Source organism: Dermochelys coriacea, chromosome 8 (genome assembly GCF_009764565.3).
Source record: "Dermochelys coriacea isolate rDerCor1 chromosome 8, rDerCor1.pri.v4, whole genome shotgun sequence".
NCBI lineage: Eukaryota > Metazoa > Chordata > Testudines > Dermochelyidae > Dermochelys > Dermochelys coriacea.
This window is the reverse complement of record NC_050075.1, coordinates 93,385,507-93,403,732: the sequence shown is the minus strand read 5'-3', so window position 1 is coordinate 93,403,732 and position 18,226 is coordinate 93,385,507. Positions and strand designations below refer to the sequence as shown.

The 18,226-nt window shown below is 40.6% G+C and overlaps 1 protein-coding gene across 7 annotated transcripts in view; it reads left to right on the top strand.

The window, feature by feature from the left end:
• The window catches only part of FGGY (FGGY carbohydrate kinase domain containing), a 414,960-nt gene that overhangs the window by 272,131 nt on the left and 124,603 nt on the right, over positions 1-18,226 (top strand). The gene's annotated exons all lie outside the window — the stretch shown is intronic.

Below are 18,226 nucleotides of genomic sequence, written 5' to 3'. Positions count from 1 at the left end.
CTCCCTCCCCGCTTGCAGAGGCACCGCTTGCAGAGGCAATAAAGTCATTGTTGCTTCACATTCATGCATTCTTTATTAATTCATCACACAAATAGGGGGATAATTACCAGGATAGCCCTGGAGGGGTGGTGGAGGAGGGAAGGACAAGGCCACACAGCACTTTAAAAGTTTAAAACTTATTGAATGCCAGCCTTCTGTTACTTGGGCAATCCTCTGGGGTGGAGTGGCTGGGTGGCCGGAGGCCCCCCCACTGCGTTCTTGGGCATCTGGGTGAGGAGGCTATGGAACTTGGGGAGGAGGGTGGTTGGTTACACAGGGCTGTAGCGGTGGTCTGTGCTCCTGCTGCCTTTTCTGCAGCTCAGCCATATGCTGGAGCATATTAGTTTGATCCTCCAGCAGCCTCAGCATTGAATCCTGCCTCCTCTCATCACGCTGCTGCCACCTTTCAGCTTCAGCCCTCTCTTCAGCCCACCACTTACTCTCTTCAGCCCGCCACCTCTCCTCCCGGTCATTTTGTGCTTTCCTGCACTCTGACATTGTCTCCTTCCATGCATTCGTCTGTGCTCTGTCAGTGTGGGAGGACAGCATGAGCTCAGAGAGCATTTCATCGCGAGTGCGGTTTTTTTGCCTTCTAATCTTCACTAGCCTCTGGGAAGGAGAAGATCCTGTGATCCTTGAAACACATGCAGCTGGTGGAGGAAAAAAAAGGGACAGTGGTATTTAAAAAGACACATTTTTATAGAACAATGGGTACACTCTCTTTCACGGTAAACCTTGCTGTTAACATTACATACATAGCACATGTGCTTTCATTACAAGGTCGCATTTTGCCTCCCCCTTCCCCCCCCCCATGTGGCTAACAGCGGGGAACATTTCTGTTCAGCCATAGGCAAACAGCCCAGCAGGAACGGGCACCTCTGAATGTCCCCTTAAGAAAAGCACCCTATTTCAACCAAGTGACCATGAATGATATCACTCTCCTGAGGATAACACAGAGAGATAAAGAACGGATGTTGTTTGAACGCCAGCAAACATACACTGCAATGCTTTGTTCTACAATGATTCCCGAGTACGTGCTACAGGCCTGGAGTGGTAAAGTGTCCTACCATGGTGGATGGAATAAGGCTGCCCTCCCCAGAAACCTTTTGCAAAGGCTTTGGGAGTATATCCAGGAGAACCACGAATGCCAGGGCAAATTAATCATTAAACATGCTGGCTTTTAAACCTTGTATAGTATTTTAAAAGGTACACTCACCAGAGGTCCCTTCTCTGCCTGGTGGGTCCGGGAGGCAGCCTTGGGTGGGTTCGGGGGGTACTGGCTCCAGGTCCAGGATGAGAAACAGTTCCTGGCTGTCGGGAAAACCGGTTTCTCCGCTTGTTTGCTGTGAGCTATCTACAGCCTCCTCATCATCGTCTTTCTCATCCCCAAAACCTGCTTCCGTGTTGCCTCCATCTCCACTGAAGGAGTCAAACAACACGGCTGGGGTAGTGGTGGCTGAACCCCCTAAAATGGCATGCAGCTCATCATAGAAGCGGCATGTTTGGGGCTCTGACCCAGAGTGGCCGTTGGGCCTCTCTGGTTTTCTGGTAGGCTTGCCTCAGCTCCTTAAGTTTCACGCAGCACTGCTTTGGGTCCCTGTAATGGCCTCTGTCCTTCATGCCCTGGGAGATTTTCACAAATGTTTTGGCATTTTGAAAACTGGAACGTAGTTCTGATAGCACGGATTCCTCTCCCCATACAGCGAGCAGATCCCGTACCTCCCGTTCGGTCCATGCTGGAGCTCTTTTGCGATTCTGGGACTCCATCATGGTCACCTCTGCTGATGAGCTCTGCATGATCACCTGCAGCTTGCCACACTGGCCAAACAGGAAATTGAAATTCAAAAGTTCGCAGGCCTTTTCCTGTCTACCTGGCCAGTGCATCTGAGTTGAGAGTGCTGTCCAGAGCGGTCAAAATGAAGCACTCTGGGATAGCTCCTGGAGACCAATACCATCTAATTGTGTCCACAGTACCCCAAATTCGACCCAGCAAAACCGATTTCAGCACTAATCCCCTTGTCGGGGGTGGAGTAAGGAAATCGATTTTAAGAGCCTTTTAAATCGAAAAAAAGGGCTTCGTCATGTGGACGGGTGCAGGGTTACATCGATTTAACGCTGCTAAATTCGACCTCAACCCCTAGTGTAGACCAGGGCTTAGTTTCCAGAGACATATTAGAACATCAGTGTGCTAACTTTCTTTATATGCTAGTCTCCCTTTCCACATTAGATTCAAGAAAATGGCTTAAGTATGTAAAACATTGAAGTATTGGCTTCGACTTAGATTATTGGGGTGAGCAAGACTTAGGTTAGCAAGACTAAGCCCAACCCTGCAATTGCTTACTCACACTATTCCTTACATAAGTGATTCTATTGACGTCAAGGGACTACTACTCAGTTGAAGTTACTCATGTGCGTACATGTTTGTAAGACGGAGCCCTTACATAGTACCTTGCGCAATTAAAGGCAAATCTTGAACTAAGTTCTGAATTTCTCTGATTTTAAAAATACACAGTCTTTGTGATCTTTTTAAATGCCCTCACTTCACTGGAAATGCATATGTGAAAATTCTCATGTTGGACATTTTTTATTTAAAGGCTTTTCTTTTCCTTTGCTAAATAGAGAAAAGGGTATTTAAAATCAGTGTTAGAGCCACATTCCTTTGCTCTTTCACGACTTGATTTTAATTAAGGTTTCAAGAAATGGAAAGGAAAAAGCCTTAAGTGATGTTATTAGAGCTGCATTAAAGAGTTCACCAGAGGCTAGAATAATGGTGAACTCTACCCTTCTGGTTCAACCATGCCTCTGACAGCATTTAGTGTGAGACAAGTCCAGGCATTACTTAACTCACCTGGGAGGCTTAGGCCAGAGAGCACAGTGTATGCTCACTCCCCATGGCCACTAAATTGTTTTCAACATTAAAATTAAAAACCCTGATAATTATGTTGCTCATTAACCAAGCTCCAAACACACCATTAGTTCCACAATGTGTCTTCCACATGTCCACTCTTCAGAGAACCCATGGGTAGATGCATGGGATTATTATAGCAGAGCAGCCAGTGGTCCACCAATTCAGTATCTTTTCCCTGACAGCAGCAGTACTGGTTGCTCCAGAGGAAGGCATAAAAATCCTATTATGTACAATAGTGAATTAACCTTCTGGTAGCAGATGTTTCTTTCTAACCGCAGTCAGCTAACGGTTGGGTTGTACCTGTTTGAATTCTATAGCCTCTTTAGGCCATGTCTACACTAGTGAGCTTACAGAGGCACAGCTGTACTGATGCAGCTGTGTGGCTGTGAGATCTCTCGGGTAGCCGCTCTATGATGAAGGGAGAGAGCTCTCCCGTCAATATAATTAAACCATCGCCAACGAGCGGCAATAGCTATGTCGGCGGGAGAGCGTCTGCTGCCAACATAGTGCTGTCCACCCCGGCGCTTCTTTCAGTGTAACTTATGTCGCTCAGAGCGGTGGGGCTTTTTCACACTCCTGAGTGACATAAGTTATTCTGACAAAAGTGCTAATGTAGACATAGCCTCTCCTTATTATAGTGGGTATGTTCACATGTTCTAATCCTTCTTTGGTTTCTGCTAAGGTCATCGCCTCAATTATACCTTGTGGCAGAGAGGTCCACAAATTGATGATTTCCTTTTCTCAATTCTAAATATATTGCCTTTGAGCTCCATTGAATGTACCCCTGCTCCAGTATTATGAGAAAAGGTAAACTTGAGCACCTGATTTTGCCTTCTTGATATCTTTCATTGTTTTGTATAGCTATTATTATCTCTCCTGTGATGGAATCATATGGAAGTCTCTCTGTGCCTCTAATGGCTTTTGTCACTCATTTCTGTACCCCTTCTTTTGCTGATGTGTTTTGTTTCATTTATATTTTGATTGAGTGTTGAGAAATGAATCCAGCAACCCAAGTAGGGGCATACTATTGATTTACATAATAACTTTATAAATAGTATAGTAGGACCTTACTAATCCACACACTTTATAATTCACCCAAAAGGTGTGGTCTCTCCTCTCTTCTTAGCATAAATTTAATACCAAGGAGCTATAAACTAGACTACACTAGTATTACAAAATTCACTATACAGCATTGACCAATCTGTTATGGATTATTTATACATTAAACTAACCTACACATGTTGAACACAATACATTATGTGATTTCTATGAGGCTGGGGCCTTGATATTTCTTTTAATTTATTGTTTGTTCATGTACTCATATTTCATAAAGTGTAAAATTCAGTCCAGAACCAGGTGCATCAAGCTCATTTTAATTCCTCAAAAGAGGGCTTAAGAGGGACTTAAAGGGTACATAGGCTTATGCTGGCCTTTTGAATAGGGGCAGATTTTACCCCAAATTCAGTACTTCTCAGTGGCCCACCCGATCATTGCTAATGGGAGGTAATGGAGATAGTGAGCCATGCTTAGTGTACAAAAGGAGATTTTCACCCAAGCCTTCAGCACATTAATGCAAATGGTCCTTGGAAGAATTTTTTTCTGATGTAAGCAAGTTTTTTCAAGTCTCTAGTTCTGGAAACTGGTTTATACAGCCTCAGATGTTTACATCAGAATTTTAAAACAGGCAACAGATTTCCAGGGCTGAAATCTGACAAAGGCCTGCATTTTCAGATTCTTAGACTAGGCATTCTTTGAGATAACAAAAGGGAGGAGAAGCTGAAGCAATTCAATGCAACTTCTTGAAAATGAAAAAAGTTATGCACAGATTTTTGTTTCTTGGAACTTTTAAACTGTTTTTTCCCTCCCGTCTTACATTCAAATTCCAAAGTGCTGTTTAAAATTGCTAATGATGAGTATAACATTTGATGTTCTTATCAAGTGCATCTTGAGGGTTTTAGGAGCACTTATGATTTTTAAGAACATTCATCAACTGAATTAGTTATTTCCAAAAGGAAGAGACAAAATACCTCCCTCACTTCATGTTCCAGGAACCTTTGATACACACCTTTGACAGCTCTCGTCGGCCAAACCCTGTCATCCTAACTCAAATAAAACTTCCACTGACTTCACAAGAGACATATGTTTGCCTGAGTAAGGTTTAAGCCTTCTTTTCTGGTGTTTTAGCATGCATAAAGAATGCAGGATTGGGCTAATCTGCAACAAAATATATAGAGATATTAAAACCTTCTGTTCTCTTGTTTTCTCTAAAATGTATGCACTGCTGATGGCAATTTCTCTGCTTCTGTTCGGGATTAATTCAGGCTTTGTTTGGCTACCACTACATGATAGCTAGGCTCTGATTCAGCAAGGCAACTAAGCATATGCCTAAGGCTAAGCACGTGAGTAGTCCCATTGACTTGAATGGGATTTCTCCATGTGCTTAAAGTTAGGTATGTACTCAACTACCTTGCTGAGTCAGGGCCTGAATAAATTCACTGTTCTGGAACATATGCATTGTTCTCCTTTGAGTATTGTGACCTTAGATTCCCTCAGTCTTGGTAGCATAAAAAGTGTACTTACGTGGAGAATGGATTCAGAGAACTCTAATTAATAGATAGGTAATTTTTCTTTCTTCTAGAATGGTGGTAATGGAGTTGGGCTTGCGATGTCTTTACCTAATGCTACAGTCAACATTTAATTTATGAGGTCTTAGTATGAATTACCTCAAGGCAATCAGATGACGGAATCTACCATCTATCTCTGTTTATTTCAATGTCTCGGTCAAGCTTGTGCGTGTTGCAGCATCCTGAAGAATGTCAGTTTTCTTGTTTATTAAGTGCTGAGGGCTGTTCCCTTTTTTTGGTTTTAATGTATATTAGGCAAAACTCTCTTTAAAAATAAGGTTATGTATTTGTTTATCAAATTCAACAATGCAAATGAACCAATCACTTTTTTTTTTAAAGAGTGCTCTAAAAGGATCAACATCTAAAATATTGGCCACCACATAATAGCCTTCAGGTCATGGCTCTAGGGAGTAAGAAAATACCTTCAGTTCTGTATTGCTGTAACGCTGGCAGATGAGGCAGCACAGACTTGTTCTCCAGTGGTACGTTGGCCATGGAAGAACCATGTCAAGGCCAATCAGATAAAGGTTTAATTGTTTCTGTTTTTGTCTTCAAGCAAGAACCACGTGATGAGAAGTAGCATGGCTCATGTGGAGGGGAATCTTGCTCCTCAGTATGCAGTGTGTCTGTCAGCGCAAGTACTGCCACCGGTGGGGAGACACCACCGGCATCAAGAGCACACCCACAGTGGTCCATTAAAAAAGTCACCGCTGCCAAGAATGTGAGGAGGGTCTAAAAATGACTCCAAGACTCTGTTAAGAAATGTTGCCTCTGCAAAGGTGATGGTACTTACTCCGGTCCCCTTCTATGTCGAGGGTGGAAGGTTTTAAGGAGCTACTGGTCATGGCCACTCTACTGGGTGTGCTCAAGCCATTGTGGTTCCCTCTCACCTTCCCCCACCTCCCAGTAGGCTGTGTCAGATCTTCTTGGAGCAGTGAAAGCTTCATTACAGCATATCTAACTGTTGGAAGGATACATCTGACCATGTGTGGACCAGCAGTCAAACATCCACAGGTCATTCTATGCTGTACCTGGGTCGATGTTTGAAGTGACATGCTGGCATGGATGTATTGGATAAACTGCATGCTTTCATACGATAGTAGCTGATTGACCAACATAAATTCATGAGGAGAGGAGGATTTTGCTCAAACTTGCCTTAGTTTCTCTCAACAGGCTTTCAATCCTCTGCGACTCTTTTAACAAACATGGACTAAGTGTGTAATGAAATGTAAACCCAGGTAATTTTGCTCAGATCTGTGGTCTTCTAACCAAAGATTTGCCTGGCTTCTCATAATGATCCCTCTCAGCATTTGATATGAGGAGGGAACATTGCTGCTGTTGCTCTGGTATACAGCTTTACACAATAGACTATCTTCACTGAGTTATAAATGACAAGATCAAGTTAAGCAATTACCCCAAATGAAGAGCCAAATGCATCCTTGGGGGACCTCCGTTTAAATGAATGTAGTTACAGGAGGGATGAATTTGGCCCAGTAATTAAGCTTTATTGAAGTTTTATAGTAGGCTGAGGCTACATTTTCAGCTTTAATTGTTTAATAGTTTTAGCTGGCTAAAGATGGTGACAAGAGGAATATATTTTTTAAATGAACCCTTTCATTAAAATGTATATTGGGCTTTTTAGTCCAGTCTGGTACAGATGAAATATTGAGCTTGAAAGAGTGCATTTTTCTGAATTAATTGAGCTGAAGTGCTGCTGAAGCTGCAGTCTGAAAGATAGTGTACAGTGTACAGGATACTGGAGCGGATATCTTGCTTCCTGGACTTTGTTCCCAGGTGTTTCATTGGTTTGCTGGGTAATTTTAGGCAAGATCCTTAACCTCTCTATGCTTCCGGTTCCCCTTTTGTAAAATGATAGTTCTTAACTACCCTAGTAAGGCATTTTTAAAATCTACAGTGGAAAAGTGCTATAATTTTATGTATAAATGCTTAGTATTATATTTGACCTTTCAAAGGTTTCACTAACTTTTTTAAAACTTTCAAGGTTGAAACCTGATCTGCCTTTATAGACATTTTTAATATGTTCAGCATCATGGTGCTATCATCGGATTTATAAACTCATAAGAATGATCTTGTGGCTAAGGCAGTGGACTGGGACTCAGGAGCTCCAGATTCAGTTCAGGACCCTGCTGATGGCCTCCTCTTTGATTTCGGGCAAGTTTCTTAAGTTCTCTGTGTCTCGGTTCCCCATCTTTTCAATGACAATAGTATTTCCTGTCTTCCATGCTTTGTCTGCTTTTTCTGTCTAGACTGTAAATTCTTCATGGCAGGGACTACTTTTATTATGTGTTTGGACAGTGCCTAGAACAATGGGGCTGCAATCTTGTCCGGTTGTCTATAATACAGTACTGCAATACCGATAGTAAGTAACAAGCAGTCAGACTAATGTCTGCTTCCCCTTTCTTCATGACATGCTATGGAGGTGTATAAAGATTATTATTATTATTTTATTTTGTATTTTCTGGTCTGACTAAATGTGTTCAGCCAAATTCATCATGGGTATAATGGCACTGAAATCAGTGAAGATCCACAAGGGGTTAATTTGACTTGTTATCTGGCACTTGAGACGGGTGTTTCCCTTCAGGACTGTTGACATAATTTTTTCTAGGAAAACTCTGAAGAATTGTCTGTTTTGTTTTTGGTTTTTTGAAGGCTTATCCCTACAGAGAAACACTTTTTATTAGACATCGCTATAACTGACAAAGGAAACAGCTTCTTGGCTCAATGAAAGTGTGGCTTATTTTCTTGTTGTATGAGTAGTTTGACATTTGCCCTGTTCAACTTTAAAAAAAAAAAAGACAGATTTTGACAGCTTTTAACTGGCAACAGCGCCACTCCTCCTTATATATCATCTATCAAAGATGCACCCCTTCTCCCACAATGCTGTAAGTTAGATGTGTACTGTGAGGTGTACAGAAGATTACAAATATCGAGACATCCCCCACCCCCACCCCATTCCCAAGCCTGTAGTTGGATTGATGTGGGTGGGACCATTGCAGCCCTTGGAGTCTCATTGAAGTTCTCTTGCAAGAAGTCTTCTTACTGAAGTCAGGGTACATCCGTGCAAATCCAATAGCGGGCTCAGGGCCCTCCTTGCTTTAACATAAAATCTTGTCTAATTTCTATGGTAGAAACACAGGAATTGCCATACCCATGGTCCATCTAGTCTAGCATCCTGTCCCTGAAAGTGGCCAGCACCAGATGCTTCAGAAGGGGGTATAAGAACCCCCACAGTATGCAAATGTGAGATAATCTGCCCCGCTGTACTGAAGTATCATCCTGATCTCTAATAGTTAGAGATCATCTTATACCCTGAAGCACAAGGTATAGTAAATATGCTATTGAGATATTCTTAAATGGATTTCTGGAAATTGTATGTTGCCTCTAAATTATATTTTTAATAGAGTTGTATGGCAGGTGTGATGGTAATTAAAGGTCACTTCCAACTTTGGGGTGGTGGCTATTAGAAAGGTACCAAAGATCAAAGGATTGTGTTGCTTTCTAAACCTTATCTTGTTATGTAGTCTTTGAAAACAATCCTGTTGTTCTTTTTCCATTTTTGAAGTGGTGTCCAGTGTTAAATATAACATGGATCTTTGCCAGGGAGTGGCTGCAATCAGAGAAGATTAATTATATGTGTGGGTGTAGAAAATTGCAGATGGAATTTATTAAGACAATAAAATCCTTTCCTTTTAAGTAAACAGCACATTTGCTTAGAAAATTGTCAGTTTAAAAAATAAATAAATAAAAGAGAAACAAACTCCCCAAGAGCTACAGTATCAAAAGTAAATAGTTCACCCAGTTTAGAGTTATTTTTTTCCCTCTTCACAGAAATAACTTACTGTTTGAATCTTGTAAATAAAAGGTTCTATTTCTAGGTCATTAAAACAAGTTTCATTTTCTGATTCCTGTTAAATGTCAGGGCTGTGTGGTGCAGAGAGTTGAAATATGTACCTTCCTGAACAGCCATAGGGCTTGATTCAGTGTCCATTGAAGTCAACAGAAAAAGTCCCCATTTACTTCAGTGGAAATTGGACTCAGCCCTTAATGAATATGGGCCCAGGCATTGACTCCTTTGATAACTGACATTTCAAAACACTAATGGAGTGCCTCTGTTAGTCAAAACCAGAGTTGTGGTGAAGTAAACCCCTCAAGAATTGTTCTGTAGTTGCTATGCCTCCAATAGACTTTAACCCTTTATGAACTTGAATGCACTCTGATGGGGATGAAGGGGAAAAACTGTTTTACATTTTTAAATAAAAGCCATGCCACCAATTCAAGGGGGGATTTTAAACTTTTCCAGATGTGGGGCGAACACAGCTAGTGAAACAAAAGTTCACAATTCCCATCAAGATTTAGTTTTGTTGAGTGTGAAGTGATCTCTCAGGGCAAGGCAGGTCTACTGAGTCAGCAAGATTAGAGAGAAGTAGAGAAAAAAGGAGCATGGTAGAAACTCAAACCAACATTTAAAATATAGGTTTCAGAGTAGAAGCTGTGTTAGTCTGTATCCGCAAAAAGAACAGGAGTACTTAGAATCATAGAATATCAGGGTTGTACTTGTGGCACCTTAGAGACTAACAAATGCATTAGAGCATAAGCTTTCGTGGGCTACAACCCACTTCATCGAATGCATAGAAGGGAACATACAGATATATACATACAGATAAGTTGGAAGTTACCATACAAACTGTGAGAGTATGAAGTGAGCTGTAGCTCACGAAAGCTTATGCTCAAATAAATGTGTTAGTCTCTAAGGTGCCACAAGTACTCCTTTTCTTTTTATTGAGTTAAGATGAGCTGTTAGCAGCAGGAGAAAAAAAATTTGTAGTGATAATCAAGATGGCTCATTTAGACAGTTGACAAGAAGGTGTGAGGATATTTAACTTAAGGAAATAGATTCAGTATGTGTAATGACCCAGCCACTCGCAGTCTCTATTCAAACCCAAGTTAATGGTATCTAGTTTGCATATTAATTCAAGCTCAACAGTTTCTCGTTGGAGTCTGTTTTTGAAGCTTTTCTGTTGCAAAATTACCACCCCTAAATCTTTTACTTTTACTGAGAGGTTGAAGTGTTCTACCGGTTTCTGAATGTTATGATTCCTGATGTCAGATTTGTGTCCATTTATTCTTTTGCGTAGAGACTGTCTGGTTTGACCAATGTACATGGCAGAGGGACATTGCTGGCACATGATGGCATATATCACATTGGTAGATGTGCAGGTGAACGAGCTCCTGATGGCGTGGCTAATGTGAATAGGTCCTATGATGGTGTCACTTGAATAAATATGTGGACACAGTTGGCATCGGGCTTTGTTACAAGGATAGGTTCCTGGTTAGTATTTTTATTGTGTGGTGTGTGGTTGCTGGTGAGTATTTGCTTCAGGTTGGGGGGCTGTCTGTAAGCAAGGACTGGCCTGTATCCCAAGATCTGTGAGAGTGAGGGATCATTTTTCAGGATAGGTTGTAAATCTTTGATGGTGCGCTGGAGAGGTTTTAGTTTGGGGCTGAAGGTGACAGCTAGTGGCATTCTGTTATTTTCTTTGTTAGGCCTGTCCTGTAATAGGTGACTTCTGGGTACTCTTCTGGCTCTGTCAGTCTGTTTTTTCACTTCAGCAGGTGGGTATTGTAGTTGTAAGAATGTTTAATAGAGATCTTGTAGGTGTTTGTCTCTGTCTGAGGGATTGGAGCAAATGCGGTTGTATCTTAGAGCTTGGCTGTAGACAATGGATCGTGTGGTGTGTCCTGGTTGGAAGCTGGAGGCATGTAGGTAAGTATAGCTATAGCTATATTTAAAATATAGTCGCCTGAAGGGTTGTGAAATCTCTGTCAAATGCAGCACTTCATAATGTTTTTGATTTGCCAACATATCACAGAGAAAAACAGAACATGGAGAAAGAAAAAGACCTATTTGTCTAAAAGGGTAAGAGGTTGTTGCCTTGTATTGTCTGATTAAATTTAATTAGTCTTCATTACATTTTATTTATCTTAACTGTAGCTCACAAACTGTGCATATTAGTGAGCTAGCTGGACTGGCAGCTTTCACCAGATTCTCACATCTTTATTTCAGAGCTGTTCATTTTAAATAGTTTGAGACTTGTGGCCCAATCTTACTGCAGCTGATGTCTGTCACAAAACTCACATTGACCTCAGTGTAAACAGGAATAGAGCTGTTAATCACCATATGCAAATGGAAGGAAATCCACAGTATACTTACATTTTTGCCATCCAGAGTTTCTAAGGATTCTTAGAATTGGGGAACAAACTTTGATGTTGCTTTGCTATTACACAGTTAACTTTTAAAACAATCTAAACCTTAGAGTGATTTTTTTTGTTCCTGCAAATATAAAGGTTATACAGGGCTTGCAAATAAAAACTGATGATGAGGAGAATTCATGAAATTAGTGGCTTGCCAACACTGATTACAATAATTTCTGTGTTGTCTTTCAATGGCTAGGTTTAAATCTTTAGAGCTACAAAGATTTGAACAGGGGCCCCAGAGTGCAATTGGAATGTGTCTGCTATTTGTCCCAAACAGTCTTCCCCACCTGTCTTTTTTGTTTGATATATTTAGTGTATATCAAAAGGGGAAAAAAACACATTTCAGGTTAAAGTCACATTTGTGCTAAAACAATGAGTTAGGCAAGCAGGGGTTTCTTTTTTTATTTTATTGTTTTTAATTTTTTTTGGTCAAAGGTAATTTAAAAAAACAAACCCCCTGATAACATGTTTTAAATATTAGAAATTTTTTTGACAGTTTAGTGGATGGAGCTGATGGTATTTACAGTTTGTATAAATGCAATTAAAGAGCTGTTGAATAGGTGAAATGAGTAAAAGGCAGATAGCTTCATGTGAAATGTATTGGACCCAGACTTGTGTGGTCCTGTGGTTAAAAACTAATCTGCCTGGGAGATCTAGAGTAACAACAGAGTGACAACAGGTGCAGCTCTTCTTACACTGCTGTGAACTTAACCCACCATTCTTTCTTTGATTCTCTTCACCAAACATCCCGCATGGGCAGCATCTCATAAATTTTATAGCAGAATGATACTGTTTCAAGGCTAAAGATGAGGTGCCAGATTTTCTCTCCTTCTGACTGAGAAATGTCACCTCAGGATAAACTTACCCCCTTTACCCACTCCCCACAAAGAGAATAATATGTAGTATAGTCAAAGACATTGCTGTGTCAAGTATAAACAAAATCAGTGGGCATAGCACTGATAATATGGTTCCATTTCAAAAAGGTCATGAATTAACATGTACAGCCATAGCCATAAAGGGGAGCATGTAATTGTGTGTTCTCTTATTGCCCTGTGATAACCTGTGCTGCTCTTCAGGCTTCCACAACACCAACGCCCACTACTTTTGAATACAAAGTATTGCTGGAGGGGATACGTATCTCAGTGTTCTGTCTGGGACATTTCTGTAAAAACTACGATCGGTTTTAAGACTGCATCAGAGCAGTAACGTTCTTGTTTCTGTAGAAAGCACTAAGACTATGGGTCGCATAATTTGGGGGGATACTCATAACTTTTACATGTGTTGGACCATGGAGAAGTTCAGCTGAGCAGAGCCTAAGATCTGGATTTTAATTTGAATGAATCTATTTAATTTTCAAGTTTGCAAAATTTATGGGAAAACATTTTTTGATGTTGTCAGTCATGCTTTGCTGTCACCGGTTTTCTCTTTGCTTTCAGAAACTGACACAGCTTTCTTTGTTCTTGATGATTTGTGGCTTTAAAAAACTCTGGCCTACAAACCACAGAAAGCTACTTTGTGCAACTGCACGCTACCTATTTGGTACCTAACTGCAACCTGCCCTAACTAGTCTAGCAATTGAACTCAGCAGGTGTAAATTAGTGTAGCTACAGTTACTTCAGAGATATGCCCATTTATATCAGCTTAGGGTCTGGCTCTGTATGTCAGCGTAGAACCCAGGCTTCAGGGAATCCAAAGGGCCATCCTTATGTAAATTGTTAGAGTTGACAAAGAATTATCAGTATTTTTTTTATTAAAATGTGACCTTGGGAGCATATTGAACATACATCAGCCTTGTCAGTTGTGACATACTTACTCTGAAATTGGTGCCTACAGAATATGTTTTTGGATACGTTAAGTTTATTTCTGACTCGTTAGGACCATTGAATGGGATCCTTATACAATTAAAATCAGTGGCAAAACTTGCATTGACTTCATGGGGGCCAGGATTTAAAGCTGACAGATAATTTTCCAAAAAGAAAAGGAGTACCGGTGGCACCTTAGAGACTAACAAATTTATTAGAGCATAAGCTTTCGTGAGCTACAGCTCACTTCATCGGATGCATTTGGTGGAAAAAACAGAGGAGAGATTTATATACACACACACAGAGAACATGAAACAATGAGTTTATCATACACACTGTAAGGAGAGTGATCACTTAAGATAAGCCATCACCAGCAGCATGGGGGGGGAAAGGAGGAAAACCTTTCATGGTGACAAGCAAGGTAGGCTAATTCCAGCAGTTAACAAGAATATCAGAGGAACAGTGTGGGGTGGGGTGGGGTGGGAGGGAGAAATACCATGGGGAAATAGTTCTACTTTGTGTAATGACTCATCCATTCCCAGTCTCTATTCAAGTCTAAGTTAATTGTATCCAGTTTGCAAATTAATTCCAATTCAGCAGTCTCTCGTTGGAGTCTGTTTTTGAAGCTTTTTTGTTGAAGTATAGCCACTCTAAGATCTGTGATCGAGTGACCAGAGAGATTGAAGTGTTCTCCAACTGGTTTTTGAATGTTATAATTCTTGACGTCTGATTTATGTCCATTCATTCTTTTACGTAGAGACTGTCCAGTTTGGCCAATGTACATGGCAGAGGGGCATTGCTGGCACATGATGGCATATATCACATTGGTAGATGCTCAGGTGAACGAGCCTCTGATAGTGTGGCTGATGTGATTAGGCCGTGCAAGCTAGTTTTCTCTCCAATCCAAAATGTTAACATTTCATCTAGAGCTGGGGATAAATGTGAAGTACAGTAGAGGCCTGATCCTGCATGTCCTCAAGCTCAGGAACGCCACACATGGATGACCTGTGGGATCAAGCCCTCGATCATTGTCCATAGTGGGCCAGACTTGACCTTTTAGACACCACCTCCATGAGTGGTGGTAGCTATGTTGGCAGGAGAAGCTCTCCCACTGACATAGCACTGCACACCACCACTTATGCCGGCAAAACTTATGTCACTCGGGAGGGGATTGGGGATTTCACACCCCTGAGCGATATAAGTTTTGCTGACATAAGTGGTACTGTAGACATGGCCTTAGGAAGGGGGATGCTCAGGGAATTGGAGCAGCTGGAAGTCCCCTGGAAGTGGCTGTCAGAGTCCCCTGGGAGAGGAGGCAGTGGGAACCTACTGGGGAAAAGGCCTCTGGGAGGCAGTGCTCTGTTAAAAGAGCACAAAAGAATCCTGCCATGGACCCTGAAGTATGGGTAAATGAAAGGCAAAGGGGTAAATCTCATGGACGCTATAGCACAGGGTGGGCTGAGGAACTCTTCTGTGGCTTCTGCTTATGTTTGGAAAATAAAACTGCCTGAAAAGAGACACTGCATGTGGCAGTGGGTGCTTCACCGGCTTGGGAAAAGCTAGCACCTTACAAACTCCCATTAAATGCAGAGACTCAGTGGGAGCTGTATTGGCTCCTAGAGAGTTCGCAGCCTTATTACTTAGCTCCTATATAGCCCTCTCACCCATATTATTATTTATGCATTTGTATTATTGTTCTGCCTACGAGCCCATTATGGACCAGGACCACATTGTGCTAGGCGCTGTACAAACTTAGAACAAAATGACAGTCCCCGCCCAAAAGAGCTTACAATCTAAATACAATACTAACAGACAATAGATGGATACAGACAGACACAGATGAAGGAATACAAGTCAACAATGAGACAATATTGGTCAGCATGATAGGCAGTGGCCCCAGTACATTAGCAGCAGCATATAGATCTCAAAGCATTTGTCAAGCTAGCACCTAAATAAAGAAGTGTCATAATAATTCATAGCACAAAAAACTAGTTTAATAAATAAATAGTCATTTATGATTATAGTTTGCTATGATTTGGTAATTACCATATTTTGGAAAGTCCTGTAGTATAAGTATTTGTTTACTTTTTATGTAAAATCTTCCTAAAATGATGAAAGTCTTTTGCTTATTTGTTTATAATTGAAAGGAGCAGGTTAATTTGGGGAAAATATTTGGCTTTTTTCACTATGCTTCTCTGCTGAGAATTTATTTATTTATACAATTTCTGTCAGGGATCCTAATTGAACTTTAATGTCCATCTTTTAAACGCCTGGAAACTGGAGTTTCTTATACCAGCAGTGTCATAGCTGTAGTTACATGTCACATACTTCCTATTTTGGGGTATGTTTGTTTTCAAGTCAGAGAGAATGATAATTGATGAATCCATTCTTTAACTGTAGAACAGGGCAGATTCAAAACTCAGGTGTACAGGCAGAACTAGCTTGTGCTCCAGGTAGTTTGTGGGAAGCTTGAGAACGTTAATCCCAAAATGATCTGTGTCTCTCCATGTTTATGAGCATGTAACTAGTCATTCCCATTTCAGTTTCTCCAAATGGCTAATACACATCATGTTATTTGTTTGTTGCAAACTATTGTACAAAAATAGAATGGAAACCACATATGGGAAATGTCACTATAATTAGGATGATGTATCTTTATTTTTTTTTACAGATCAGTTTTGTAAATAAGCATCAAGAGTCATCCACTTATAAAAACATATGGGAATGCTAAAGAAATGGAATAAAATGTAACATGGTCCTCTTCAAATGTACTTTGGCTCTCTGCATCAGAAACCATACCAGAAATGCATCCGATGAAGTGAGCTGTAGCTCACGAAAGCTTATGCTCTAATAAATTTGTTAGTCTCTAAGGTGCCACAAGTACTCCTTTTCTTTTTGCGAATACAGACTAACACGGCTGCTACTCTGAAACTCATACCAGGACTGAGCAGCATGTAGTTTTGCAGCAGAAGCGGAAAGGAACTTTTCCAGTTCTTTTTTGTCTTAATCATTTATATTATAGCAGCAGCTAGAAAACTGGAATTTGATTTGTATTTGGGACTGAATAAAAAGTAGCCTCAGGATTTGTTTCCATGAACGTTTTTGAGGAGAGAAGAACTCTCAGTTCCATTGCATTTGAACCTAGTACAATGCAGGGTCCTATTAAATAGCCACAAATTATGGTTAAGTCCAACTCTGAGGTTTGAAATGGCGACACTTATTTTAGGAACTAAGCATTGTAGGATCAGGTCAGATAGACTAAATCCCATATAGCTTACTATGGAGGGAGGGGGGTCTTTTGTGGACAAAACTGTGAAGTAAGAGATTCTCTATACTCTGCATGGACAGTAAAGATCCCATGGCAGTTTTCATAAGAGTAAATGTTTGACTTGATGTCCTAAGCTGAAATCCTCCCACCAACCACTCATGTACTCTTGTGCAAGGTATGATGTGTAAGCAATTGTTTGCTGTCCTCCAACCCAGACTCAAGTGCATTTTATTGGTGCTATTTGTATCTATTGAGGTTTGCAACATACTTCAGAATGAATACTTCAGAATGGATGAATGTAAAATATATTGCTGCTACTATATAGCTGTTTCTTGGTTTAGACTTAGATTTTAAGCTTTTGGGGCTAGGGACCTTCTGTTTGTGCTAGGCACTGAACAATCACAGAACAATGGGGTCCTGATCCATGACTAGAGCTTCTAGGTCACGCGTGTGCGCGCGCGCACACACACACACACACACATCCCAAACAGTGTTTACATTATTGGGGGGGGGAGTGTGTGTGTAATGAACTTTTAGCTTAATTCCCCTTGTTAAACCTATAGGAAGTTTTTGGGAGGAAGGGGTTGGAGAGAGAAGACATTTATAATATTTTTGTTATTCACAAGGAGATATAGCACAAGATGCCATAAATAAGTTGTATAGAATGGCAAAGAAGCACTTGTATTTTTAACATTTCTTTAAATCATAACATCTGAATAAAAGTAATCTTTCAACAGAAGTAAATCTAAGCTAAAACACAAGTAATACATAATTCATAAAATAAGATCTAAAAGAAATGTAATCCCCAAGTATGCATCTCTTGAAACCAATCACAGCAAGCATGTAACATTTCACCGAGACACAGCCAGCTTGCATGTAGACCACAATGGCTCCTCCAAGTCTACAGGTAGTTGACTTTTTCAGTAGCAATTAAAATTATTAACACCTTTTGGTTAACTGACTTTACAGAGCACAATTAAAAATTATCTCCGAGGATGCCTTAATCTTCAGTAAGACAACGGTCTATTTGTTGCATGGTATTCTTAGTTATTTGTTTTTTCTTTGCTCTAAGGAAAGTTTGGGGAGAGGAAAATCCATTTTATAGTAGATAGTTAATTCTGCCCTGTGCCTTTATTCTGTATCCTTATGACACTATCAACACAGTGGGGCTCAAACAGTTTTGTCATCAATGTTAATTGAAACAGTAACTTCACATTGCACTGGGTTGCATCACAGTTTGTTATTTAAGTATGTCACTGAACTGTCATCAAGTTCTGATGAAATACAGAGCCAGTGGCACTGAAACTTG